The sequence below is a fragment of the Grammomys surdaster genome, unplaced genomic scaffold (assembly GCF_004785775.1).
Source record: "Grammomys surdaster isolate TR1022 unplaced genomic scaffold, NIH_TR_1.0 125702, whole genome shotgun sequence".
NCBI classification, from domain to species: domain Eukaryota; kingdom Metazoa; phylum Chordata; class Mammalia; order Rodentia; family Muridae; genus Grammomys; species Grammomys surdaster.
The window spans coordinates 666,384-693,888 of NW_021620537.1; the positions used below are offsets into that span (position 1 = coordinate 666,384).

Consider the following 27,505-nt stretch of genomic DNA (forward strand, 5'->3'; position numbering starts at 1 on the left):
GGCCGGACTTTAAATCCCAAACGGCATCCTGCAGCTCTTAGAAGGTGTGCACTTTGCTTAGCTTCACTGAGCCACACATTACCCTGAAGTTATACATACAGTCACCCTTCACGAAATTAAGAACACACTAATCTGTAACGGCATTGCACTGTTGGTTGTTGGTTGCGAGGCCTGCTTGGGATGTTAATTTAAAAGGACATTTCTGAGTTTGGGAAAATACCATATTTTAAATCTGGATGAAGGGCTCAATGAGTAAAGCATTACTAGGCAAGTTGAGGACCAGAGTTGCAGTCCTCAGAGTTCATGTAACATCCAGGACAGTGGCAGCCTGCCTGAATCCCCAGCACACTGGGACCCAGTCCCCTAATGGTGGTGGGCTCCTGGTTCAAGGAGAGACCATGCCTCCGTGTATGAGGTGGTCAGTGAGCTATCCTCCACATGCATCCACACATATTCATGGTGCCTGCAGACTTGCAAAGAGATACATGTATCCAAGAAACCCCACTGAAAAAATCCCATGTTTTAGATATTCTGTCAAACTCATTCTGTACACTTTTTACCATGTAACACATTATACTTCAGTGTGGGTCGATGTTAAAGGCAGCATGCTCATCCTTGAACTTTGTTTTCCATTTATGTTCCCAAAATGTGAATCTTGGAATCGGGTAGTTGGGGATTAGCGTTAAGCTCTAGCCTGTTGGCTTACTTGCATATTTATGTAACTCCTCTGCTTAGTTCATCCTCTTGTTTCTAAGGGCTTTAGGGGAGAAGTGACTTCCGCTTCTGCATTTTAAAATTATCTTACTTTCCATGTGATTTGAGAGTCACGCTGTGTGGAACAGAGAGCAGTGTTTTCAAATTTCAGTTTTTTTTTTTTTGTTTTTAAAAAGGGTTTTCCTATCTTGATGTTAGACAGAGAAGTAATTTGTAGTCTTCAGAATACTAATTGACCACATAAAAAAAGGAATGTATTTTTTTCCTATGATTATAAAATTGTTTGTTGTGTTTTTGCCTTAGAAAGATCAAAAGCTAAAGGCAGAAAGTAAAACAATGGAAGTACTGTGTTTAAATAGAAATTCTGAAGCTGGGTGGGGCATTAATAATAATAATAACATTAATAATAGTAAAATAATAATAAATCTGAATCATGGGTAAGCTAGTCACTTAGGTTCTTTAAAGCCGAGGGCAGAGGTTTTGACACACAGTAGCCCCTGTTTAATAAAACTTTGTTTATGACCTCAGGATAATCTTCAGCTGTGCCAAGTAAATTATAAATGTATGCCTTAACCTGAATCTGAGGGAGTTTCTTGTTAAGGAATTGTTTATTCTATTCCTTTCCCAAATAATACTTTTTGTCTTAGATTTCTGTATTTTCCTGTGTGTGTGGATGCACATGTACCATATACATGTCTGATGCCCATGGAGGTCAGAAGAGGGCATTGACTACCTGGAACTGGACTTAGAGATAGTTGTTAACCATTTTGTACGGGGTGGGAACTGAACCCAGGTCTTCAAGAACAACAGTTGCTTTTAACTGGGTGCCACTTTTCCAGCCCCTTGCATTACTCTTGAGAGGAGGGCTGGGGAGGTAGAGGAGGAAGGTTATGTTTTAAAGCATTTCTGGCCTGATCATGCTAGCAAACTCCTGCAATCCCGGAACTCTGGAACCTCAGGCAGGTGGAGCTCCAGTTCTAGACCAGTCTGGGCTTCCATAGCAAGTTTAAGGTGCCTGGGTTACATAGTGAGACATAAATAAGGAAGGAAAGAAGAGGGAGGGGTTACAGATAGGAAAGCATAGACATGTTGTTCTTAGCATGTATTACTATGAGAATCTAACTCCCTTAGAGGCGGAGTACAAGGACTGTTGACTAAAGGCCACCATCCTTGTCCTGGTTAATCTTCAGACTAACTCTAAGTTGGAGGGTTTAAAAAGGACCAATTTTCCTAGTTTTACTCAAAAGTAAAGACTTAAAATTTTATGAAGAATGAATGTATCTTAGGGATGTTTTTAGTCCTAATTTATTGACCCATGGTGAGGTGATTGTGTTTTTGTGGTTGAGACCGTTGCCTGTTGCATGGTCGAAGCTTCTGGAACACACATGTTGCATACAGTCAGCACTGGAGACCTTCCTGGTGATAGGTTTTGATCGGGAGCTTGGCACTCATTGTAGCAGCTGCTTTAAACCACACTTATATCTAACTAGAAAAATGTGATCTGTTTGAAAATTTTAAAGTTGTCTTGTCTTTGTCATTGAAATGACATATCTGGCTGCTTGATCCCAGGTAGGAGGGTAGACCACTCTGTTGAGGAGCCTTCCTTAGGACTACACTGAGGGCCTGGTAGTGGGATGCAAGCTGGACTAGAGTTTTCTGAGACCATGGCTTCAGCCAGGTGTGGGTAGCATCGATTCTTCTTGATTAAAAGCAGACACAAGAAAGCAGGAACATTGTTAGAGAAGAGTGTGAGTCTAATTGAACAGTACTTCTACCAAACCAGATGAACAGCGTATCCAAATTACATCCTATGAAAAGAACCTTATTTGAATTACTCCATTACCTGTACAACATGTGCCTGCATATGAATTGATCCTGCTTTTATCAAATTGTGTTTGTGGGGTTTTTAAATAACTTGCTTAGTATCTCTTTACTGTTCTTTCTCTTTCCCCACTCCACACCCCTCATTTTCTTGAAAACCATGTGGTAATTACCTGGGCGGTATTCCTCCTCTATTTTCCTGCTTTTTTTGGAGGCAGGTTCCGTTTGTATAGCCCAGGCTGGTCTCAAATTTTGCAGTTCATCTCTGTCTTGGCCTTCGTTGCTGAGATTATAGGCATGAGCTAGCCTGCTCGGTATAAGTGATTTTAAAAACATTTAACTCAGATTCACTTTAAAACTTTTTATGTGTGTGTTTATTGATTTTGTGTGCGTGTGTGCGTGTGCGTGTGTGTGTGTGTGTGTATTGTATATGCCATGGAGACCAGAGAGGGGTCAGATCTCCTTGAGCTGGATTTACATATTGTATGCCACCTGATTTAAATGCTAGGAAGCAAGCTTGGGTCTTCTGCAAGAGCATCAAGTGCTCTTAACTATGGAGCCAGCTCTTATCAGATTCATAATTAAGGTCAATACTAACCACAAACTAAAGCCTACTCTTCCCCTATTTGATTTTGTCATTAAGTAATGTATAAGCACAGGAGACTTGTCTTACTACTGAGAATGGCAATCAGTTGACTTATTTATGCTTTTATTTGGGAGACCTCTGTTGAAAAATGACTACTACTGTTTGCCACACACCCTGAATTTGTGTGCCTTTAGCTACTAATGTGTACCTTGAGCTGTGTGCAGTATTTGTGTGTATTATAAGGTTTGACATGTCTTTGATTACTTTGAGGTATTTTCATATCACATTGACTTGGCAGAGCTAAGACAGTACAGATGTACAGTGTCATAGCCTGGAATGATGCAGACATTGTGGTGACATTTTCTGAGACAGAATTTTGAATCCCTGAGCCTGTGAGCATCTGAAAAGTTTTGTCCTTAAGGATTCTGACTTGAGGTTTCAACAGCCCTGCAATTAAGACGAGTCTTTGACTCCATTCCCTTTCCCAGACAATACTATAGCACTTAGTAAGTAGCATCTTTCTAATCTACCAACTGCTTGGTAATGTTTTTATGGCTCGTTATTTTTCTAGTCAAGTGCTGTTCCACTGAGCTCCACCTGAACCCCTCAGCAGCTGTCCTCTGCCCCGAGTGATGCAGAAGCACAGAGGGTGGGGAACCTAAGAAATTGAAATAGAATATGCTGAATGCATGTGGCTCTAGCACACATATAAAAGCCGGTAAAAAAAAAAATCACAGCAAGCCAAAAATATTAGTTTTAGAGAATTTTAAGAGTTTATCAATTCTTATTTTCTATGCTACTTAAAATATCTCACTTAATATCAGACACTGTTACAAGGTGGAACATACTGCAGTGTGTCTGTCGTAACTGCCATCTGATCCAGCAGCACCGCCTGGGTATTCATTCAAAGGACATGAAACCATGACATCTACAGGACTGTTTACAATAGCCAAAATGTGGAATCAACCAAAGTGTCCGTCAACAGGTGACTGAAGTTTTAAAACATAGCATGTAACACAGTGGTGTGTTATTCACCCATAAAAATGAAATCCTTCAACTGCTTAGAATGCAACTGCAAGACCTTGTATCAAATTAAACAAGCCACATACTGAATAACAAATACCACAAAGCAGCAGTCTTTTGTGGAAAGAAACTACAGACTTGATTCATAGATGGGAAGCAGAAATCACTCCAGAATGGGACACACTGGGGGAGTGGGTCATGGGAAGGGCTTAGAGAGGAGATCAAACAGATGTGAGAAATTGGTTCTGGGTGGACAGTTCCCAGCAGCCCCAGACACAGTTATAATACAGAATGAAGAATACAAACACTCCGAGCACATAGGAGCAATAGAGGAGAGGATGCCGTCAACTGACCTAATTGGTTATTATTCACATGTGGAGATTCTCTTATTATAGTTAATAAACATAAGATTGCATCAGTTAAAGATAAGAGTAAAGAACCACAAATGTGTCTTTACTGGACAAGTTTACTGCAAAAGAGGAGGACCAGGCATTATTCTCTGCATTTTTAGCTCTGAACTCTGGCCTCCACATGGCGTTGATGGGACCTGTTCTTTTTCTGTCAGCTTCCTAGCATCTGTGGCCAGGAGTCACATTTGCTGCACTTAAATAGACTAGTGTCTAAACCATCAGATATATTGTAGTTAAATGGTGAGTAAAATTTGTGGCTGTGGAATTTCACATGTTACCAGATATTTAAATGTTGAACAATATTTTATTATAGTTACATAGAAACTATATAATTAGAAATGCATATTAATATAAATTGTTTTAACTGATAATGATAGTGAATAAATGTTATGAAATATATGACTTTATCTTATTTCTCTTTTATCTAAGAGATGAAATTCTTAGGGGTTTATACTTAAAATTTTTAGCCATATTTACCTTTTAAAAATCATGGTAAAAGATTCATAACAAAATTTACTATTTTCAGTTAGCTTTTAAGGCAGTGATTATTGGTTCTGGTAAAGAAAAGAAAATACACCTTTTAGCCCTTGGCTCCTGGTCCTTCATCCTACATACTTGTGATGTAAGTCATGCTCTTGGGGTCTCCGAACAGATAGTCAACCATTTCCCATCCATTCTTAAAGAATTCTCTGGCTGCAGCTCTGTTCTGATACTTATCTCGCTAATGTGTTTACATAGTAACACAGTAATAGCTTTTAATGTTTATAAATCACTTCCCATCTAGGTAGTGAAGCCATTCGAGTATTTCATTCTAGTGATGCAGAATGGTATGTACTGACTGCATGTGGTAGTGTGTTACATGGGACATTGTCATGTAAGTATGCAATGGACTCCTCTCATACAGCTCTCCTCCCCTTTATCTCCTCTCACCCTCTGTCTGGTCCCCTTCATCCTCTTAGTTTGTCTTCTACATTTATGTCAGATGTACATACATGATTTTCTGTGTCTTTATTATATCTAGGAGTCATACATGAGAGAAATATTTGTCTTTCTGAGACCGATGTTATTCTTACTATGTTAATCTCCATTTGTATCCATTTTCTTGCAAGCAACATTATTTTGTTGTTCTTTATGGTTGAATAAAATTTCTGTGTGTATGTACATCATATTTTCTTTAGCCATTTCTTTGTTAACTTTATCCACTCTTAGGCTTGTTCTACAACTTAGCTATGGTGAGTGTCAGCAATAAACACTGACTGATGTGTTAGTATTTCTGTGATATACTAACTTAAAGTCCTTTGGGTAAATACCCAAGGTGCTATAGCTGAGTTGTATGGTAGATGTAATTTTAGTTTTTGTTTGTTTGTTTGTTTTTGTAGATCCATACTGGTTTCCATATGGCTGGATTAATTTATATCTCCACCAGGAGTGTATGAGGGCTCCCTTTGCACCACATGGTTTCCAGAGATGTTGTTATTTCTTTCCTTCATGACTGGCCATTCTGACTACAGTAAGATGGAATCTCAACATAGTTCTACTTTGCATTTCACCCATAGCTAGGACTTTTTTTTTCATGTGTATTGTTCAATTGTACTTCATCTTTTGAGGGCTGTGTTCAGTTCATTACCTACTGGTCACTGATGACATCAAGTACTTTGACCCAACAGCTGTTATCACTTGTCTGCTCAGGAAGTGTCATTGTGCCATTCAAGAACTCTCTACCCATTGAACCATCATGCCCTATTTTGTCTCCTTCCGCTCTTGATGACTACTTATGTCCTGTGTCTCTGTGGACCTAACATTTGCAGGTACTCCGTGGGGTGGAATCATGCAGCACATGTCTTTTATACTGGCACACTGTTTTAGAGTTCATTCATGTTCTAGTGTACTGGCACACTGTTTTAGGGTTCATTCATGTTCTAGTGTGTATCAGAATTTTGATGCTTTGGGTGAGGCGTGGGGGGGTTTTGAGATAGCATCTCACTTGCTAGCCCAGGATGTCCTAGACCTCAGGACATCCTCCAGTCTCATCCTCCTAAGTGCTGGCATTAGAGGTCTAAGCCACCATTCCTGGTAGAAGTGTATCATTTTAATGCAGAGCACTGCTGGATTGTGGGTTCACGCTACATTTGGTTTACCATTGTTCCAACAGCAGCATTTCTAGCCCTGTAAAGTGGATAGATTACAGACAAGAAGCAGCCTCAGAAGTCACTTCATGGCTCCAGCCACCTCCTGTACATGCGACTAGGCAGTTACTACAAGAATGTCAGATGATTGCCAGGAAGGCCTGGAGATGAATGTTTTATTTAACATTAATAGCTGCATGTTGACCTAGTTGCCTGCTTTACAGTATGGCGGTCTTTTCGTTCATCTTCCCATCCTGCCTTCTCTAGGAAGAGAGCTCTCCAGAGCATTCCCCAGCAGTGTCTGGGGGTTTATGTGTGTAAATGTTCAATAAAAGGAAGAGAAATAAGGTGGAAGGCTTATTCAGCCTAATCCTGTTTTCTTAGGGGATTTAAGTAGCTCCCATGAGCTAAATGTTTAGAAGAAATAGGTTATCCTGTGCCATTTCTTACTTGGAGTAGTTTATCTGATTGAATACAGCTATTTTTAAGTATCTTGTAAGAATTTACAAGAGATTAAAGGGTGCCAGGAATTCCCTAGTGTCCTAAATATTAGCCTCCTGTCATCCTTTTTACAACTTAATATTGGTGTTCATTAATTACAAGCTAAAGGCATTGGAGCTTGGGGGTGCTCAGGTGCTTCTTGAAGCAGTCATTGAAAAGCAGGATAGAACTAAAGTTTCGAGATTGCCAAGCTTTAGCTTTTTGTGTTTTCTCCCTACACACAAGACCTCCTGACTTCTGTGTACCTCAGTTCACACAGGTACAGTCTGGGTCTGTGGCAACCATAGGAAAAAAACTAACCGCAAGGAAGAGAAGGGCCAACACCTGCTTCTGTTTCCTTGTTTGTTTTAAAGGAAGTAGCATGAATCTTGTTGCTTTATGGCAGGCACTGGGTTTAGGAGTCCCATCTGGCGTGTTAAGATGATCCATACTGTTTGTCATGTAGTAATGAGTTTGGCTTCATTCTTTTCAGAAAATTTAAAAGGCCATTTCAAAGATCTTTGGATTTTGTTTTTGTTTATTTGTGGTTTTTAGCAGCAGACCTAATTTCTCCATATAAAGAATACTTTGTCTGGTATATTTGGTAAGTACTGTTTGACTTTAGAAAATCATTCTATTAAAGTGAGTTTGTAAGTATGGTCCTCCTTCCTTCTCCAGCTTCCTGAGTGCTGGCATAGAGGCAGGCAGTGCTGTGGCTGCTTAAGAGAACAGTACATAAATGCTCTGTAATTCACAGTACCAGTGGTGTTTACTGGACCTTGTTTGCTGTACTCTAATTTCTTTTAGGCTGGTTAGTCCTTCTGGTTGGTGTGTCTCACTGACACATTGTTGTGTCCCCTGCTCCCCGCCAGTGTTTTAATCCTTATCCATGGGATACAATAATGTACCTCCAAAGATGTCCAAACTGTTGGAATTGCAGATATGTTTTGTCTCCTGAAAAAAAAATTAATAGCAGATGAGATTAAAGTTCTTAATCAGGGCTTTGGTAGTGCCAAGTGTGTTTCCAAGGGTCTGAGCGAAAGTTTGAGAATTATTTAAAAAAATGGAAACAGGGGAGACTTGTGGTTTTGCATAGGTGATCTAGGTCAAGCCACAGGTCTGATTGGTTCAGCTCTGGTTCTGCAAGGACTGCTGGAGAAGGTGGCATTGCTGAGCCACTCTGGAATGGCTGTTTCCCTGAGGTGATTACTTCTTTTCCAGCATGCAGCCCATCATGGATGATCGCCCTCATCCGGGAGCTGATCTGTCCCGCCAGACCTGTTCTTGCTTGGGAGTAGTCCTTTGTCATAAAGATATTTACAAATCAGTCTTGTCATTTCTAGACTCCAAGGTAACTGCAGAAGAGAAAGACTTCACAGGAAAAATGCTTCTAAACAGTGGAAATGAGACTTTGGTCTAGCTAGAGACACTGTCCTCTGGCTCATTCTAGACAAAGGAGGCATGCATTCGACCAGCACTTGACCTTGTATTTCTGGTACCCTTTCTCTCAGGACCTGGAAAGTGTGTACTTCTTACCTTAGCCCGTCAGTCAGGTGACATTATTGAGATTAAATCTTGACTATCTTGATTTAAATTGCAGTACTATCAGAGTACATTGGATTCCCTAATCTTATTGTGCTTTTTACTGTTAATCTTTTAATATAGCAAGCAGTTTGGTCACTTGGAATATTATTAACTCTCATTCTACTAGAGTGATTATTTTTGTTCCTTCATGCAATTTCAGATGCTTAGAACAGTGTCAGGACCTTCTTTCTCTATGTTCTGTAAAAAATCTGAAGGAGTAAGCACATACTCCTGAAGTGCTTTGTTTTTCAAGAATTGGAAATGTTAGGGTGACCCACTGTCTATAAGTCTATTAAGATTCTTGTTTCTAAGCGTAATTTCCATTGACTATCACTTTACTATAATCTTTACTCTCCACATAATTGCTTATTAATGTAAATAGCTCACCAGAATGTTTTATGAATATTCATGCTAGAGGGTCTGCTTTAAGTTTTACATCTACAGCAACAAACTGTATATAGACTCTGCAGTCAGGTCTTTCTGCTGAACAGTCTCTGCACATGTGACACACAGACAGCCTACAATTTCTCTTCATTAGTGGAGAATAGGAATGTTTCTTACTTGCTATAAATAGCACAAAAATAGAGCAGTTAAACATACATTACATTATTAGATGCAGATATCCTTTAAAATTTGTTTGCTTACTCCAGAGTAAAGATAGACTATATCAACTCATTTTATAGACAAATTAAGTAGACCATTGTTCATATGAGGACTGCCTGTCCAAATTGTAGACTTTTAAAAATAGAAACTCATATTCGTTTTATCTGCGGAATATGTGCATGTTGTTTAAGGGGTTAAGAATGAATCATATTGCTCACAACTTGTAAGCACTGTTGATGGGGGTTTGGCATTTCATCATGTCATACAGGATTGAGTTGGTTGCAGGAAATGCTTGTCTCTTATCCTATCTCAGTTCCTTTCACCAATTATATATTATATAGTTGAGGGAACACTTTGCCTTATCCTTATTTCTTAAAAACCTGGTTGCCCTGGAAGCAATGCTCTCTGTTTAAGCCATAGAATTAATGATCAGAAACAGGTCTGTTCCAAACCTCCCTGAAGTACCACATGACCAAATAATGAAGCATTCAGTGCTGAGAGCTGTCTTCCACAAACTACTCAGAAAAGAAAGAACACCTCTGTCCTCTCCCTCACCACTGCTTTCAAAGCCAGGTAAGGCTGACCTCAATATTGTGTCTCTGCGAATGTGGTTGGCGCTGAACACTTTGTTAAGAAAGTGTCACACTGTGTTCATTGTGCAGCTAAGGAAGGGGAGAGAAGGCTGGGCCTGAGCACTGAGCAGATCCCAGGCAGCAGCTCGGCACCCAATCTCATAAAATCCAGAGGAAACAGAACTCCGAGGAGCTCTAACACTGGCATTATCTTAGGTAAGGAGACAGCAACACTAGCCCCAAACAGGGAGTAACTGGGACCCACTGGACCCAAGAATTCACTCCTGACCCGGAGCACTGGTTCCTTTTGGTCTGCGCCCGAGCACTGAGTAGATCTTGGGCCCCAGCTCTAACCCCAGCAGCAACAACCACCCCAAACAGTTCTGACACAACCAAGATAATAGGAAAGACAGGCTCCAGTCAGAGACAGTGCAGGTAGCACTAAGGAGATCCAGATGGTGAAAGGCAAGCACAAGAACATAAGAATCAGCAACCCAGGGTACTTGGCATCATCAGAACCTAGTTCTCCCACATTAGAAAGTCCTGAATTCCCCATATCACCAGGAAAGCAAGATTCAGATTTAAAATCACTTCAAATGAAGATAATAGAGGACTTTAAGAAGGACATAAATAACACTCTCAAAGAAATTGAGGAGAACACAGGTAAACGGGTAGAAGCCCTTAAAGAGGAAACACAAAAATCCCTTAAAGAATTACAAGAGAACACAACCAAACCGGTGAAGGAATTGATCAAAACCATCCAGGACATAAAAATGGAAGTAGAAACAATAAAGAAATCTCAAAGGGAGACTACCCTGGAGATAGAAAACCTAGGAAAGAAATCAGGAGTCATAGATGCAAGCATCACCAACAGAATACAAGAGATAGAAGAGAGAATCTCAGGTGCAGAAGATACCATAGAAAATATTGACACAACTGTCGAAGAAAACGCAAAATGTAAAAAGTTCTTAACCCAAAACATCCAGGAAATCCAGGACACAATGAGAAGACCAAACTTAAGGATAATAGGTGAAGATTCCCAACTTAAAGGGCCAATAAATATCTTCAACAAAATTATAGAAGAAAACTTCCTTAACATAAAGAACAAGATGCACATAAACATACAAGAAGCCTACAAAATGCCAAATAGACTAGAGCAGAAGAGAGATACCTCCTGTCACATAATAATCAAAACAAGAAAGAATATTAAATGCAGTAAGGGAAAAAGGTCAAGTAACATATAAAGGCAGACCTATCAGAATTTACACCAGACTTCTCACCAGATACTATAAAAGTGAAAAGATCCTGGACAGATGTCATACAGACCCTAAGAGAACACAAGTGCCAGCCCAGGCTACTATACCCAGCAAAACTCTGAATTACCATAGATGGAGAAACCAAGATATTCCATGACAAAACCAAATTTACACAATATCTTTCTACAAACCCAGCACTACAAAGGATAATAGAGGGAAAGCTCCAATACAAGGAGGGAAATTATACCCTAGAAAGAGCAAGAAAGTGATCCTCTTCCAACAAATCCAAAAGAAGATAGTCACACAAACAGTACCACCACTAATAACAAAAATAACAGGAAGCAACAATCTCCTCTCCTTAATATCTCTTAACATCAATGGACTCAATTCCCCAATAAAAAGACATAGACTAACGGACTGAATATGTAAACAGGACCCAGCATTTTGCTGCATACAGGAAATCCACCTCAGTGACAAAGACAGACACTACCTTAGAGTAAAAGGCTGGAAAACAATTTTTCAAGCAAATGGTCCTAAGAAGCAAGCTGGAGTAGCCATTCTAAAACTTCCAGTCTGAGAAGACAAAGGGAGGGACTCATGACTCCACCTGTATGGGTAGTTTAGGGTGGCCTTTTCAGGCATCTGTGGAAGTGGAGGGCTTTGGTGCCTGAAAGTTTGGATTCCCTACTGTTGGGTAATTCAAGAATAGGGAGGTGGGAATGGGAGGATGGTGGGAGCACACCCTCATAGAAATAGGAGGAGGGGGATGCAATAATGGGTTGGGGGGAATCGAAGAGGAGATAACATTGGAAGGTAAATAAATAAAATAATCCAATTTTAAAAACCAGAAAATGGGTCTGGTAATTGTAGTGAGCAGTTGAGACTTTTTGTCAACAATTTATTACAGGGGTTTAGTATAATCCTCAAGGACAAGGTATTGTGAAGAGGCCCATGGAATTTTAAAAAGATTGGTGAGACATACTGTTGCTGAGACAAAGAATGATGCCGACCTGTGAGCTTCCTGAGTTCCCTGACAAGGGTGACTGGGAAGCTGTACTGGACATATGTTCCTGACCCACCTTTCCTTGACTATATCCCAGATGGGACAAGCTGCCTTGCCTCAAGTTTTTAGTTTTTAGTCTAAAAACTTTGGATAGAGAATCGAAAAGAGAAATTATGTCTCTTGTATTCTTCTTAAAGGTGACCAGCTAATAGGACTCAATCATGTACTGGTCTAGAAATCAATCCAATATGGGAAATAACAGTATACTTTTGGAAGACTGGATCTGGACTTTGTCAGAGACATATTTGGAAGCTAGTTGTAGCTCGCTATGATGTTAGGATAGCAAGAGATAATGTTGGAACAGGATCTGGATTTCAAACAGGGGTTAGTGCATGTTTTAAGGCTTTTTTAATTATAAAGCTAAAATTGGTTTTGTCTCTTCTATAGTATTTATTGTAAGTTGCATTGACTGTATAATTTCCAATTATGTTAGTGTGTTGAAACCTGGCATGTCTGTTAAGGGGGTCTACCAACCAGCTTTCGTTTCACTGCCCTGAGTATTAGAAAACCTTGATTCTCTGAAAAAAAACTTGAAATTGCTGGAAGAAGTGAGTTAAGCTTTAAGCAGAAGCAAGAGTATAGCAGGCTTGATTATTGCCAGTATAACAGCTTTAATTCCATTAATTGCTAGTACCACTGCTTCTGCAGTAGCATTGACACAAGGAGTTAAGACAGCTATTTTTGTTATCCATTTAGCAAAAAAATGTTACTAATGTATTGAGTATACAAAAGGATTTATATAGGTATCTGGAACAATGAAGGATGCTTTATAACCCATTCAGATTATCTGAAAGAGGTTCAAGGTTCAAGAGTTAGGAGCCATCCCAAGTATCATGACAAAAATCATTGGAATAGTGTTACTTTTAAAATTCACAATGATGGTCATTATAATTAGAAAAAAGTTTAAAGACACCTGTAGGATATTTGGCATAATCCTAACACCTCTGTGGGTGTGTTAACTTTGCATAGTGACATTATGAATTTAAAGAATGCTGCTCTGTTGACCTTTGATGCTGCAGATAATGCCAATAAAAATTTTCCCTGGCCTGAGGTCAGTATTTCCATTTTGATCAAACCTCAGGAATGGTATATATAGCTTGATCAGGCAAGCCCTTCTTGTTATGGGAATACTTTCATTCCTGCCCATCATGTTAAACGTCATCAACCTGTTGACAGCCAAAGTATATGGCCTGAACCTGAAAATGGACCCCCAGACATAGTTATTAAATTAACAAGCTGGCAAGCCAAGGATGAGTAAGATTCTGCACAGAGCCTTTATCAACCTAAGACAGATGTGCATTGCCTTTGATAATGGATACTCCATGACGGGTAAGGAAGGCATTCTTGTCAGAATGACCTAAGACAGGTTCAGTCTTGTTAACAAAATAAAAAATGGGGAGAGGTGGAGAGCCTTTGGGGCTGCTTGGCAAGAATATGACATTGGCCAAGGACAAGGAAATGGGCTTTTTGGCAAGAATATGACATTGGCCAAGGACAAGGAAGTAGTCTTCAAGCAAGAATCTGACATTAGACTAGAACAAAGAAGTAATTTCAGACAGGAATCTAATTTTAGGCTAGAACAGGGAAGTAGGCTTCAGACATGAAAATGACTTTGGGCTAGGATCGTGAAGTAGGCTCAGATACTTTGGTCATCCTGATAAGCTCTTAGAAACAGTGATCATGGGAGTGTTCACGTAATTGTATTTAATGCCTTGCTTGTTCTTTGACTATTTGTGTTTATTGAATTGCTTGTTACTTCACTATTTGCATCTTTTGTATTGCTAGACTCTCAACCTAGAACTGACCTTAATACATGAATGTAATCAAAGTGATATAAAAGCAAAAAGGAAGAGGGGGTACAGGATAGGGTTTCTAGGGATGGGGAAAGGAGGTGACATCTGTTTTGTAAATAAATAAAATATTCAATAAATAAAAAAATGAAAACTTTAATAAAGTTGAAGTAAGGTAAACAAACAAAAAAAACTTAAAAAAAAAAAAAAAAAAGGAAGGGGAGAGAAAGCACCAGTGGGCTTGTGAAACAGCAAAGTCTTTTTTTATTTACACCACATAAGCAGAGTCACTGATCGATCACAGCCACCAGACAAGGACTCTGGAGCCTAGTAGGGGTTGAAGCAGGGTTTATAAGTATAAAACCTGCAAGAACCTTTGCCAAGTTACAGTTACAGTTTTTACCAATCAGAATTCTAGGATTAGGGACTTTTCTAAGTATTCGATCATTGTTGCCTGACGTTGAACGTAAATGTTTGTGCCTAGCCAATCAAATTAATTTGTTCTTTCTGTTGATAGGAGCAGGTGTTATGCTCTGGGGAACTATTGTTGCTTAGAGAGGAGTTGGTCAGCTTAGGTAAAATGGAGTCCAAAGTCAAAATGGTGGTACATAAGACAAGTTCCTTTCATCTGCTTCCAATAAAAGTTTGTACTTCAGTCTGGCTTCACCAAGTAGCTATCTTATAAAGAGTCACAATGGGTTTCATGCAGTAAGAATTTCAAAGTTAATAGTTCTGCTTTATATGCTTCAAGTCCATTAAAAAAATCTATAACTTTTAATCTTTTCAGACACGTTTTCAAGCTCCATTGCACTGAGTAGACCTTGTTCTGTGTGTGCCTGTGTGTGTTGGTCTTGTCTTTCCTCTTCTCTATGGAGACCTTGCTCGATTTTTTCCCTGGGATATATTAATGCTACCCCTTCTGCTCTCTGCTGAGACCTAAAAGATTATTCTTGGGAATCCATCCCTACAGCTGTTGCAACAGATAACTCATTGGCTCAGCTTCTGAATGTGTGCTCACTCAGATGAGCACACACAGCCAGTCCTTTCCTAGCCTTGCCACTGCCATGTGGGCCTTTTTTGACTCTAAAGCCTCTGAGTCCTTTGTAATTACCCGGATTGCTAGAAAGAGTCACTTCCCGTACTGCTCCAAATAAAGGTTACCAATTTCCCTCACCGCAGCTCCACTTGCAGTGGAGGTCAGAGTCTAAGATTCAACATTTTATTTTTACATTATTTCATTCATTACATATTCTCTCTCTCTCTCTCTCTCTCTCTCTCTCTCTCTCTCTCTCTCTCTCTCTCTATCTCTCTGTGTGTCTGTGTCTGTGTCTGTGTCTGTGTCTGTGTCTGTGTCTGTGTCTGTGTCTGTGTCTGTGTCTGTGTCTCTGTGCGTAGTACACATCCGGAGGTCAGAAAACAGTTCCCTTGTTCCGTGGGAGTCCAGGGGATCAAACTTAGATTGTAAGGTTGACGGCAAGTGGCATCACCTGCTGATCCATCTCAACAGCCAGAAGGTTTAACACTTTCTGTAGATAGAATTAACATTTTATAAAAGGCTTTTCTGAGTCTTTCCATGACTCAGACTTGGTGTGGTTGTTTGAGTGAAAAAGACCCCCATAGACTCACAGGGAGTGGACTTGCTGGAGATGTGGCCCTGTTGGAGGAACAGTGTTGCTGGGCGGTGGGGGTGGGGATGCTTTGGGGGTTCAGAAGCTCAAGCCATGCTTTGGGGGTTCAGAAGCTCAAGCCAGACCTTGTGGCTCAGGATCTCTTCCTGCTGTCTGCTGTCCAAATGTAGAACTCTCAGCTATCTCTCCAGCACCATGTGTGCCTGCATACCACCACCCATCATGAGTGATGATAACGGACTAAACCTCTAAGCTGGAAGCCAGTCCCAATTATAAATGTTTTCCTTTATAAGAGTTGCCATGGTCATGGCCACTCTTACCAGCAAGTACCCCCAAGACACTTGGCAACTGTATATCAGTTACTTTTCTATTGCTGTGATAAAATACCTTGACCACAGCGATCATAGAAGAGTTTATTTAGGCTTCCAGTTCTGGAGTGTCGGGATCTCTAATGGTGGGACAGTGCAAGAGCCCACATCCTAATCTCAAGCACAAAACAGAGTGAGGAAACTGGAGGCAACATGATACTTTTAATCCAAAGCCAGCCACCAGTCACACATTTCCTTAGCAAGTATATCACTGTACTGACTGACTTCCCCAAGCCTTGCCATCAGCTAGGGGCCAAGTGTTCAAACGCCCAAGTCTATGGTGGACAGCTCATTCAAACCCCACAACTGAGTATTTTAAAAAATGAGTCTTCTGAGATTTGAAACAAAAGGGGTTAAGGATCATTCTGAGTTGGTATCAGACATCTTTGTAACTATTGTTAAGACTTCTTACTTTATCTACTCTAAGAAAATTGCAGGACAGTTGCCAGCACCATGTCAGAAGGCCAGAAAACCAGTGCTAGCAGATCTCAGTGAGTTCCAGGCTCTACTGCTTGTAATGGTTTTGGTCTTTACCCAGAGTCCTGATCTTCTCACCTAAGGCGTTCCTCTTCCTGTTCCCAGCACTCAAGAAAAGAGCAGGGTGTCCTAGACTGGCCTGATGGGTGTGAACAGAGGGCTCCTTGTCTGGACAGCCATGCTTAGGCTCCTGATGGCTCACTACAAACCTTCGCTTAGCCACATCAGTATGTTGCCTGTCCATTGACATGGGTTGGAGAAGTCTGCCCCAATAGAGTGGTAACTTATGCAAGGAGGGTGGGTACATCCAGGGCAGCTGAGGGCTAGGTCATCTGCAACATCTGTGGCTGAAGCAAATTCCTAAAAGGGAGGTTTTCCATCTCTGGAAGCTCTTGGTATCTATGGCAGCTACAGTGTTCCTTTGAGTGGAGTGAAGTCTCTCTGGGGCATGCAAGGCTAGCTTAGTCTTCCCCAGGGCCTCTTTAGCTAGAGCCCAGTGTCTGAGCAGCTGTGGGATTCTTCAAGTAGCAAAGACAGCTGGCAGACAGCTCATGGGATCACCAAAGAAGTGACTGCGTGATCGACAACTCCTGGGGCTTGTGCAGAAGGAGCAGAATTGAAGTTGTGATTGCTGCCACCTCCAGTGGCACTGAAGGAGTGCCAGTGGCATTATGTGCAGTGCGACCAAATTTGTGCATGTGTGCTCCCCCCCACCCCCACCCAGCCTTAAACAGTGGTGACTGGGAAGAAGGGTTCCACAACTCTCAGTCAGGCAGCCTGCTCACTTTTACCTAGTTTTGACAGCTTTAATCACTTAAAGGAATGACAACATTTAAAAGTGCCTGTAACTAACATTTAATGTAAAGTTTACATATTTTACCAGGAACATTATCTAGGACTTACCTCCTAGCTAAATGTCCTTTTAAAAAGGTGTAGAAGTAGTCTCATCTGTCACAGGAAGAGTACCTGTGAGATGCTCTATGGACCCTGTCACAGAGTCACGGAACCTGTGTGCTATTTCTCAGATTCCTTCAGGTTATGTGTTCTATATACAAGTTGTCATGGTTGCAACTGGCTTTCATTTCAAGTCTTTTAACCTCTTTGATAAGAGGCCCTGTTATCATATGCAGGCTGTACTGGTTAGCTTCTTTGTAGTTGGGTAACAGTTTGGTTTCTTGGAGGGAGTGTCTCACTTTGTAGGTCAGGGTGGCCCAGAACTCTGAGATGTTCCTTTCTCCATTTCCTGATTGCTAAGACTAAAGGAATGCTCTAACGTGTCTGGCGCTGGGTAGTTTTTTGCCAACTTGGCACAAACCTCAGTTATCTGGGAAGAGTAAACTTTGGATGAGAAAACACCTCCAGAAGATTGTTCTGTAGGCGAGTCTGTGGGATGGTGTTTTGAATAGCGATGATGTGGGAGGGTCCAATCCACTGTGGGCGGTGCCAATTCTGATGACGTGGGAGGGTCCAATCCACTGTGGGCTGTGCCACCTCTGAACAAGCATTGGGTGGTATACAGAGGCCCGGTAGGAGGAGCAAGCCAGTGAGCGGTGCTCTTCATAGTCTCTGACTCCCGAAGGATGGGCTACAGCTGTCAGCTAAAGAAAACCCTTTCCTCCTCCAGTTGATTTTGGTTGTGATGTTTTATCCCAGCAACACAAAGCAGACTAGAATGTAGACATCCTTAGAGATCTAAAACCTAAGCAGATGACCAGGAGGCAAGGGAGTTCCTTTCTGGAACATTCTTGTCCAGTGTTAGGAGTCAACATTATTTCCTCTGAAGAAATACAGTAGTGCTTTTTAGGGGACTCTTACTCATGTGTCTGCCAGGACATACATTATAAGGTTTTTATTATTTTTATTTTTAGGTAATTTTAATTTTGATTAAAATCTACCTTCTTGGATACAGATACAACATACAGATACTAGATAATTTTATCACTAAAATGAATGCTTATTTTACATAACCCATTTATAGTCTGTATAGATAATGTCACTGTGTCTTTTAAAAGAATTTTCATTCTTTTTTAGAGATTATTTTATTTGTATGGGTGTTTTCCCTACTTGTCTGTACATGCATGTGTGTACCTGGTACCAGCAGAGTTCAGAAGAGGCCATTGGATTCTCTGGAACTGGAATGAAGGATGTTTCTGAGCCATTGTGTAGGTACCGAGAAAAAAAACCAGATCCTCTGGGAGAGCAACAAGGACTTGTAACTGGTGAGCCGTCTCTCCAGTCTAAAGTCATTGTATCCAACAGTACTAAAAAAAAAAAAAAAATACTATATTGATACTTAACACTGAATAAGTGTGGTGTTCTAAAAGAGATGTTTGAAAAGTCCCTTCCATTTCTATGAGAATTTGTATCTGTGAAGCATCATTACACATTTACATAAATTCACATTTGCCAAATTATACCAAGAGGGAAAACTTAATTGAATCATTTTACAATCATATAATCTATTCAATATGATTGCATTTGCTCGTGATGCAGTTTGGTAAACGGATGATTGTTGCAATGAATGGTAATGTTTCACAGATAATGTAGTTTTTCTCTGTCTGGGGTTTTAATGTTCTTCAGTGAGCGTCTGTGTGTGGTGCATGCCTCGCGTCTAGTGAACTGCTGTGGAGGACTGTGTATCTTCAGTGTTTTCTGGGATAGGCATGAACTACGTCCTCTAGAATGGCACTTGGAGTGCCCAGAGGAGGGGCCCTCAGGTCAGTCACAGGCTATGGTGGGGAGGGCTCTATAGCACGGACAGAAGGCATCAGTCCTATAGATGACCACTGACCAGTTTTGTAGCCATTTATTGAGGAAGAAAAGGCCACTCCCAGGTGTAACTAGCCAGAGTTACATACAGCTCTCTGGAGACTACCCAGAGTCTGGCTCTGTGACGCTGGCTGGAAGAGGAGCTCAAGATCAGGTTTGACAGTGAGTAGTTACTGCTCTACTGCCGTGAATAGACTCCATGACCAAGGCAAGTCTTAGAAAAGACAGCGTGTAACTGGGGACGTGGTTACAGTTTCAGAGGGTTATAGTCTACTGTCATCGTGGTGGGAAGAAGCTGGTCATGGTGCTGGAACAGTAGCTGAGAGCTGCTTTTCATCCTAGTCTACAGACAGCTTGGGGGAGTAGAGGGAGGGGCGAGCGCACACACACACACAGACACACACACACACACACACACACACACACACACGACCTTGGGGTGGGCTTGTGAAACCTCAAAGCTTACCCCAGTGACACATTTCCTTCAACAAGGCCACATCTCCTAATCCTTCCTAAACAATTCACCAGCTAGGGGCTAAGCCTCGTTTTCATTCAAAACCACCACAGACATTAAGAACCAAAACAGCCAGCACATTGTTTGAGCAGGACAGGATACACATTTGTTGTCTTTTCTGGCTCCCTTGTAATTGACCAAAGAGTGCAAAACAGTTTTTCTTTATTTTCATCTCTTTATTTACTGTAGTGCTAAAGATAACCCAGGGACTTGCATGTATGGACCAGCACTCTACTGTAGCCAGACTTTTGGCTCCTTTATCCATTCCTATTTCTACCACCCTTATCCCTTCCAATCCTCTAACACTAGGTAGGAGAGAAAAAAGGCCGGAGGGGAAAGGGGGCGTCAATATTGTTAAGACTACTTCCTGCTGGTTGGAGGTGTCAGTTCCTTGGGGAAATTTTGATCTTCATCATTAAGATATATCCAACCAGCTACCAGCAACAGCAGCAGCAGGGACAGCAGGTGCAGCAGGGGCGGCCCCCTCTTGGGGCTCCAGTGTTTCTAGGCCCTTTCAAGAGTCCCTGGAATTCCAAGTGTCATGCATTTGCAGAAACTATCTGCGGCTGGCAAAGTCATGCCCCTGTCAGAACACAAGGCAAATCATAGTCAACTGCAATGGACAATCTGAAGTGACCCCATGTCCCACACCTGGGATTAAAACAAAAACGCATTCCTATAACAATTCTATATAAAACAAAAATCTCACTACACTCTGTCATGGCCTGGAGCCGTTTGAGTAATGCTGCGTTATTTGACAGAGAATACATTTTTAAGTCTCTGATAGATGACCTCCTAGGGTTCTGTCTGTTTCCAGGAGCCATGATTCAGGAACTCATCATAGCCAGCACGTTTCAAGTTTGGGGCATAGGGTAGTGAGACTATGTCTGTGTGGCACCAGCCCTGGAAGTGACTTTCTGTAATCTAACACCAGAAGTGGGCCTTGGCAGGAGCTGGGCGTTTGGTCAGCCTGGGAGTCTCCCAGCTCCTTGATCTATGCTTGCCAGGGAAAGAAGCTGCTTTACCCAGAACAAAAGGAAAAGCTGGTTTTCTTCTGTTAGCCATTAGTGGGGTGTGGGCACTACAAAAAGGCAAACACTGAGCAAGAAGAGTGACTTTGAGAATCCAGAGATGCCGTTTGGTAGCAAACTGCAAACTCTGTGTTCTCAACATTGATCTCAAACTGCTTTTACCTAGTTCTCAAAGATGCTGACTGGAAGCCAGCTACCCCTGTAGTTCCCAGGTAGACACGGCATAGTATCCGCCTAGAATCCAACAGGTTCTGCACTTATGGACAAATACTATCCAGTTGTGGCCCTGACAGCTGCTGTCAGCTAAGGGGATTTGTAGTCTATGATCTAGAGCTTTACATAGGGATACCAGAGCAGTATGCATCACTGCTCAGATGAACTGGCCATGCATTGGTGACCTAGACCCTAGGACTGAAGAATTGTCATGGTGTCTTTTTCTTTCATTTCTCCAACCTAACATGGTACCTAACTGGTACGATTCTAAGCATCAGTGAATGAGTGGCACTGCCCCATTGGTTTGAGATTTCACCGTAGCTTATTTTTAACACTCAGGAACCCAGCGAAGGAAAGCACCAAAGACAGCTGGCCAGTCCAGACAGGGAAACTGTTGATCTCTGACTGAGCTAATGCTGAGTCTTACTTGCCTAAAGCTCCCTCATGTCAGGTGCCCAGCTGGGATTCCCAGCCTTCTGGGTAGAGAGAGAGGATCGGGAGGGAGAGAGAAGGATTTGAGGTGGACAGTAAATGCCTTCACTTAGATGAAGAACACAAGGATGAGCAAAGCTGCACGGCTTTCCTGAGGAGCGTGTCCTCCCCACTCCCACCCCACCACTCCCAGTCTTGCAGCGGAATCCAGCTCAAGAGGAAGCTTGGTGTCAGACTACATGTCTGAGGGAGGGTGCTGTGTGTGTTGCGCTCTGAGATGATGGGCAGCCTGCCCTTGACTCCGATTTTCCTGAAGTCAGGGCTCAGGTAGAGGTAGTATGAGACCCCCAACAAGAGCAGTCACTCCCATGAGTCCTTTGATGCCAGGCTAACTCCCCTAATGGGAGCCAGGTCTCTTGATACTCAGTTCTCTCTGTGGGATATACAGGCCACAGTACAGGACAGATTGAGAAATAACCAACCCTATTAATAGGCTTGTGGTACAGAGGGGTGTCCCCCAGCCCCCACGATGCAGGTACTCTCATGGAGAATTTCTCATGGCTTCAACAAATAAACAGTTAAAGGGAATATCCATTTACCATACTGGAGTCTGGACCTAGGAGGCCCCCTAGGAACTAAAAGGAGGAAGTTGTATTGTGGGACATATAAAAGACTCAAAGAGCAGAGAAGCAGACAGTTTGGGCTGAGTCTGTGGATGGCGCCAGGTGGTTGCAGTGGTCCCTAAGGGCTTATGAAAGAATGCAGCGGGAGACTGAAGTTATGAAGTGGTGGAACTCACTCATCTCCAGCCTTCCAATGGCTTTCCTGGATGCAGTACAGAAAGACTGACATTTTAATTCTTCTATTATGTAGACAGTGTGAAGACTCAAAGACAGGAATTAGACTTAGCCCCTTGGGATTGAGCTGCTAGAAACTACAGGTTTGTCTAAGGAGAGAAAATTAGATGAAAAGTTTTGGGGAGACATAGTACTTATGGCGAATCAGATTTGTAATCTTACAGGTTTTGTATATTTTTAAACGTCTATTGGAATAATTAAATATGTCAGTAACCACGCTAGATAAATCCTAGGGGAAGATGACAGGCATGAGTACAGGCATGCCTCCTGCTCATCGGGGCTCCCGTGTATTCAGGGATGTAAACGAGGACCCGGGTCAGGCTCCTGGAGAAGCAGCGCCGTGAGGGAGCAGCAGAGGCGGTGCAGCCTGGCTGGGAGCTGCGTCAGATTCTGTGCACGATGATGAGGAGACACCATGATGTCATTCTTGAAATGTGAAGATGAATTATATCAGGTTTTCTTTCCCCAGAAATGAATGAAACATACAGAAGAAAGTATTTTTTGGTGCTTTAAAAGCAAACACTGAAAGATAGCCACTGTTTACACAAGAGAAACCTGAAGGAGTCCAAACGGAGGAGCTGCCTGTGTTTCTCAGGATTTTTCCTGAGAAACATGTGTACTGCCATTACATCGTTTCTACCGATCCTCCTCCCCGTCACCTCCTCCTGAGCCTCCCTCTCCTTTGTTATTGTTTCATGTGCCTGTGTGTGTGCACGTGCACATGTGCATGCATGTGTGCATGTGTGTGTGTGCACGCGTGTGTGCAAAATCTGCTGAATCTACTTAGTGATGCTTATATGCATGTGTTTAAAGCTGACTGGTTGGGATTGTAGAAGTTATGGGGGCCACCCCTTCTCCTCTTTTCCCTCCTCCTCCCTCCCTCTTCTGTCCCCATTTATCCTGTAGCTCTTTTTCTAGAGGTAGGACCCTGTGAGATTTCCCCATTACATCAGCTGGTGCTGCTGTCATTATGCAGGGTCTTACTGAGTGACCATATTGTTGAGAACGCAGTGGCTTCCCTGTCATTTATGGAAGACTCTTCCTCACATCCGACATCTTGGTTCTCTGGCTCTTGCAACCTTTCTGCCTCCTCTTCTGTGTTATTCCCTGAGCCTTAAGTGTACAGTTGGGCTGCAGATGTACCAACTGGGGTTGGTCACTCCATGGTCCCTTGTTCTCAGCATTCTGACCAGTTGAGGATCTCCATAACCATCTCCCATCTGCTGTGTCTCGAGAGGCTGCTGTGACAATGGCAAGAGCTGTACTCATCTCTGGTTATCAGGCTAAGTGTTTAGAAGCAGTTAGGAAAGTGAAGGCGTAGATCCTCCTCTAAAGTCCATGACTTTACCAGCCTTGGATCACAGTGCTAGACATGAACGCCCTCCTGTTGAGCTTGTCTTAAGTCCAGTTAGAGCTGTTGCTTACCACTAAGATAAAAGTGCCTTTGTTGTACCTTTTGGGGAGGGCTGCTCATTGTTTTGATCCATGGGCTTTACAGTTGGTTAAGGCTACTCATTGCTTTTTCTCCTGGGAGCTTGCAGAGCACCTTCAGATGACATGAGAGCTACTGAGAGGGATGGTTGTAATGCGAGCCGCACAGGAAGACAAAATGGAAGGAAAGTTTTAGAAGAAATGACAGAACTATGGCCACAGACTGCCTTTCACATATAATTGCTTCACAGGTCTGTGGAGCCCACCTTGGCCAGAGACTATCCTATCTGAAGGGTCCCCTAAAGCAGATATAAGCTTATACAAAGAAGTCAGACTGTCCTGGACCACAGTGCATAGTTTTTTTGTTGTTGTTGTTGTTGTTTGTTTTTTGTTTTTTTATAATTACTAAATTGTCTAATAAAAATCCAGTCCGCATCACTTGCCCTTATGTTTCTTAGATCAATGTTCAGAATGTCATCCCAGGGTTACATAAAGGCTAATGCACAGGTAAGCACACTGTAGTCCAGCAAGGGAAACCTTCACATATCACGTGTACTGTACAGTTGCACCCCGGTGGTACCTTTGCGAAATAAAAACATCTTCCTTAGGAGCCAAATGGGGTTTCCTCTTATAGTATGGGACTGAGCAGTTTTTCTATAAGGAAATTGAGCTATCACTTTAATTCTAGTCAACACAGGTAAGACCCAAGTCTTCAAGTTACATTTAACAAGTATGAAAGCCTAATTAAATCAAGCATCTATTTCTGGGTCAACTTTGTTTCCAAACTGGCCATTGATCCTTCTCTTTAAGTCTTAAGATGTTCATACAGCAGGGAAGCCAGAGGTATGTATTACTGAGGGAGAGTAACAAGTAAAAATGTTTTTAAGATCTATTATGAGTTTTAAATTATCTTATACAAGTGAATTAAAATTCAACACCATAATTCTTGCCCTTCTGTAAAAAGCTCGCACACAATTTTTACCAAATATAACCACATACAATAAGCAGTTTCAGTTCAATCTATCAAAAGGGTACTTTCTTAGGTCATTCCAACAAGTATCTTCTGATTGAGCCCAGCTTGGAGAAACAAATATAGACAAAGCTTTACATGCTAATTACCAATGGCAGGTTCCCGTATTTAAAATCAACAGTTACAGTTTTCCTACACAAACCCCTCCCCCTGCCCAGCGACCCCAGGTGCTACAGTTCCATGGCTTGCCAGTCTGAAGTAGTGTCTATGTGGTCAAGGTCTAGCTTGGTTCCAGTAGCTTTGCTTCTACTGCATTTTTCTGACATGCAGAAGTGAAGTTTTGGCTGATATATGTCCCAAGTTTCAAACCGTCCATTTTAACTTTTTAAGTTTCTCTGTCTTATTTATAAAAGGAAAGAAACAACTCTTCACCACTCTGCATCTCCAATGGCTTTGGAAAATATATAATCTCTTCTGTTAAGATCCATAATGCCATCCTTGAGATGAAATTTCCATTTATTTTTACTTCTGTGTATCTTATCATACTGGCATACAACAACATTTTCTGTGTCAAAGAGTTCCTGCCCTTCCTCGTCACTTACATCATCTTCACTGTTGAGGGGCTCTTCCTCCACCTGCCCATCTTCAGCTCCATCTTTCTCTTATCTTCCTCCTCCTCCTCATCATAGTCTTCTTCTTCATCTTCATCTTCCTCAGAAGATGTATCCCCCGTTACATCAACTTATAACACCAGTGGAGCTTGCTGTTGAGCAGGCTGGGCCTGTGGCTGCTGTTGTTCTGCAGGTATCTGTGCTTGTGCTGGTGTGGGTGCTGCCACTGTTGTAGGAATGACCTGAGTCTTATTTCCTGTAAATAAGATTTGCTGTGGCTGGATGATGACACCTGTCTGCAGTGAAATCCCTCCAGGGAGTGGGGCTAGGACCTGTTGGATAACAGGCGCTTGTACTCCACCAGGCTGCATTTTGTGGTATAACTTGTTGTTGTAGAACAACTGATTGCTGAGGCACCATTGGCTGCTCTGACCACCTGAAGCAGCTGGCCTGAATTTGTTAGTATCTGTTGAACAGGAGTCACGCCTGCAGGAAGTGCCAAGGTAGCAGCTGTAGCAGCAGCACTCGTAATACTTGATGCATTCATATGTTGTATCAACTTAGAATCAGGGACAATAACTTGTGGTGCTGTAGCTTGCTGTCATGCAGGAATAAGAACCTGTTGGGTCTGTGCTTGCTGAGGTACCGTTTGCTGAGGTTGCGCTTGCTGGTGGTGGTGGTGATGCTACTGCTGCTGGGGTTGATGCTGCTGCTGAACTTGCAACAAAAGCTGCTGTTCTTCTGAATGAAATCCATCTATTGCCCTAGACTGCATGAGTTTATTCTCCCACAAAGTTTTTAGTTCCATCAGGACCTGTTCATCCACTCCATCATCCAGAAAAATGTCTCGTACATCATTAATAACATCTTCAGTCACAGATCTATACAATTTAGGTACGGTGTTTGTGTTTGCCGAGTTCGCCATTTCCACACACAACACAAACAAGAGGGGACGAGATATAAAGAAAAAAAAAGAAAAAGAAGAAAAAACCTGAGACCTGGAGGGTGACCCAAGTCACCCGCAAGAGTGGGACAAAAATTTCTCAACAAAACGGATCCAGAAGGAGTAAGAGGTGGGAGACAAGGAGGAGGGGGGCACTCCTCAAGAATCGCCTAAAGGAAAAAAAATGAAAAAAATAAGCCACGACCCCTTTGGGGGTTAGGGGATGTCACCTGCCCCCCACTCGGCGCCGAGGAGGGAAACCAACACACCAGTCACCACTCCCCGCGCCACCGCTGCCGCCACCGGCTGCAGCTCCAGCCCACAGTGCATAGTTTTAACCAAGTAGTCTAAGAATAATAAGGCATATAATGACGTAGAGAAGTGATCAAGAACTTGCAAAACCAAGTAGTGAAATCAACTCCACAGACACTAGGTGCTGGTTACTAGACATGGGTTTAAGACAGCTACACGAAGGAATCATGACACATACAAATACCTGCAAAGGTAGTCATCAAAATAACAGGTTAGTAACAAATATAAATGGAAACCGTAATAACTAAAACTGAATGAGCCTTCCGGCTTGGCCTGTGTTGAGGGTGTATCAAATGAATATTCTTACTTAAACATAATTAGAGCTAGCCCTTACTAATAGAATTGATCTGTGAAAGGCTTAGGCAGCCACTGGGATAGGCTACACTTGAGGGACGGACCTGGCTTCTTGAGAAAGAGAAGCTTCTAAAGTGATTGTGCTATTTATTCATTTTGACCTTCTCTTTGAGAGATTTTGTAACTCTTAGTGCTGGGTGAAACCTAGTAAAAACTGTTTTATGTAGCAAAGAGTCCAGAAGGTTAGAAATCAAAGCTTGGTGCTGCAGGGGAAAGAACTGTTGGATTCGAATATTTTACACATGTCTACATATAAATTCTTCCCCAAGTACTGTAGAACAAATTCCAGCAGCCTTGGGGGAAATACCCATTATAATTTGTAATGATTGGATATTTGAAAAGTTTTTGCTACATTTTTGTCTTGCTGGGGCCAGGAGCGGAGACCAATTGCTTGAGAATCAAAGACAACATTGAGAAGTTGTCTCCTTCCACCATGTGCTCCCAGGGACTGAGTTCAGATCTCCAGGCTTGGTGCCGGTGCCTTTACCCACTGGTCTCTTTTCCCTGCCCTTAATGATCAGGTACTTCATCGAGAAGTGAGGCAAATAATGCAGAGTTCAAGTACAA

At 42.0% G+C, this 27,505-nt stretch overlaps 1 protein-coding gene and 1 pseudogene across 2 annotated transcripts in view; one reads left to right on the top strand and one right to left on the bottom strand.

Moving 5' to 3' along the window:
* Positions 1-27,505, top strand: part of Hs2st1 (heparan sulfate 2-O-sulfotransferase 1) — a 140,090-nt gene that overhangs the window by 40,643 nt on the left and 71,942 nt on the right. The window lies entirely within an intron of this gene.
* LOC114639387 lies at positions 25,147-26,268 on the bottom strand (annotated as a pseudogene).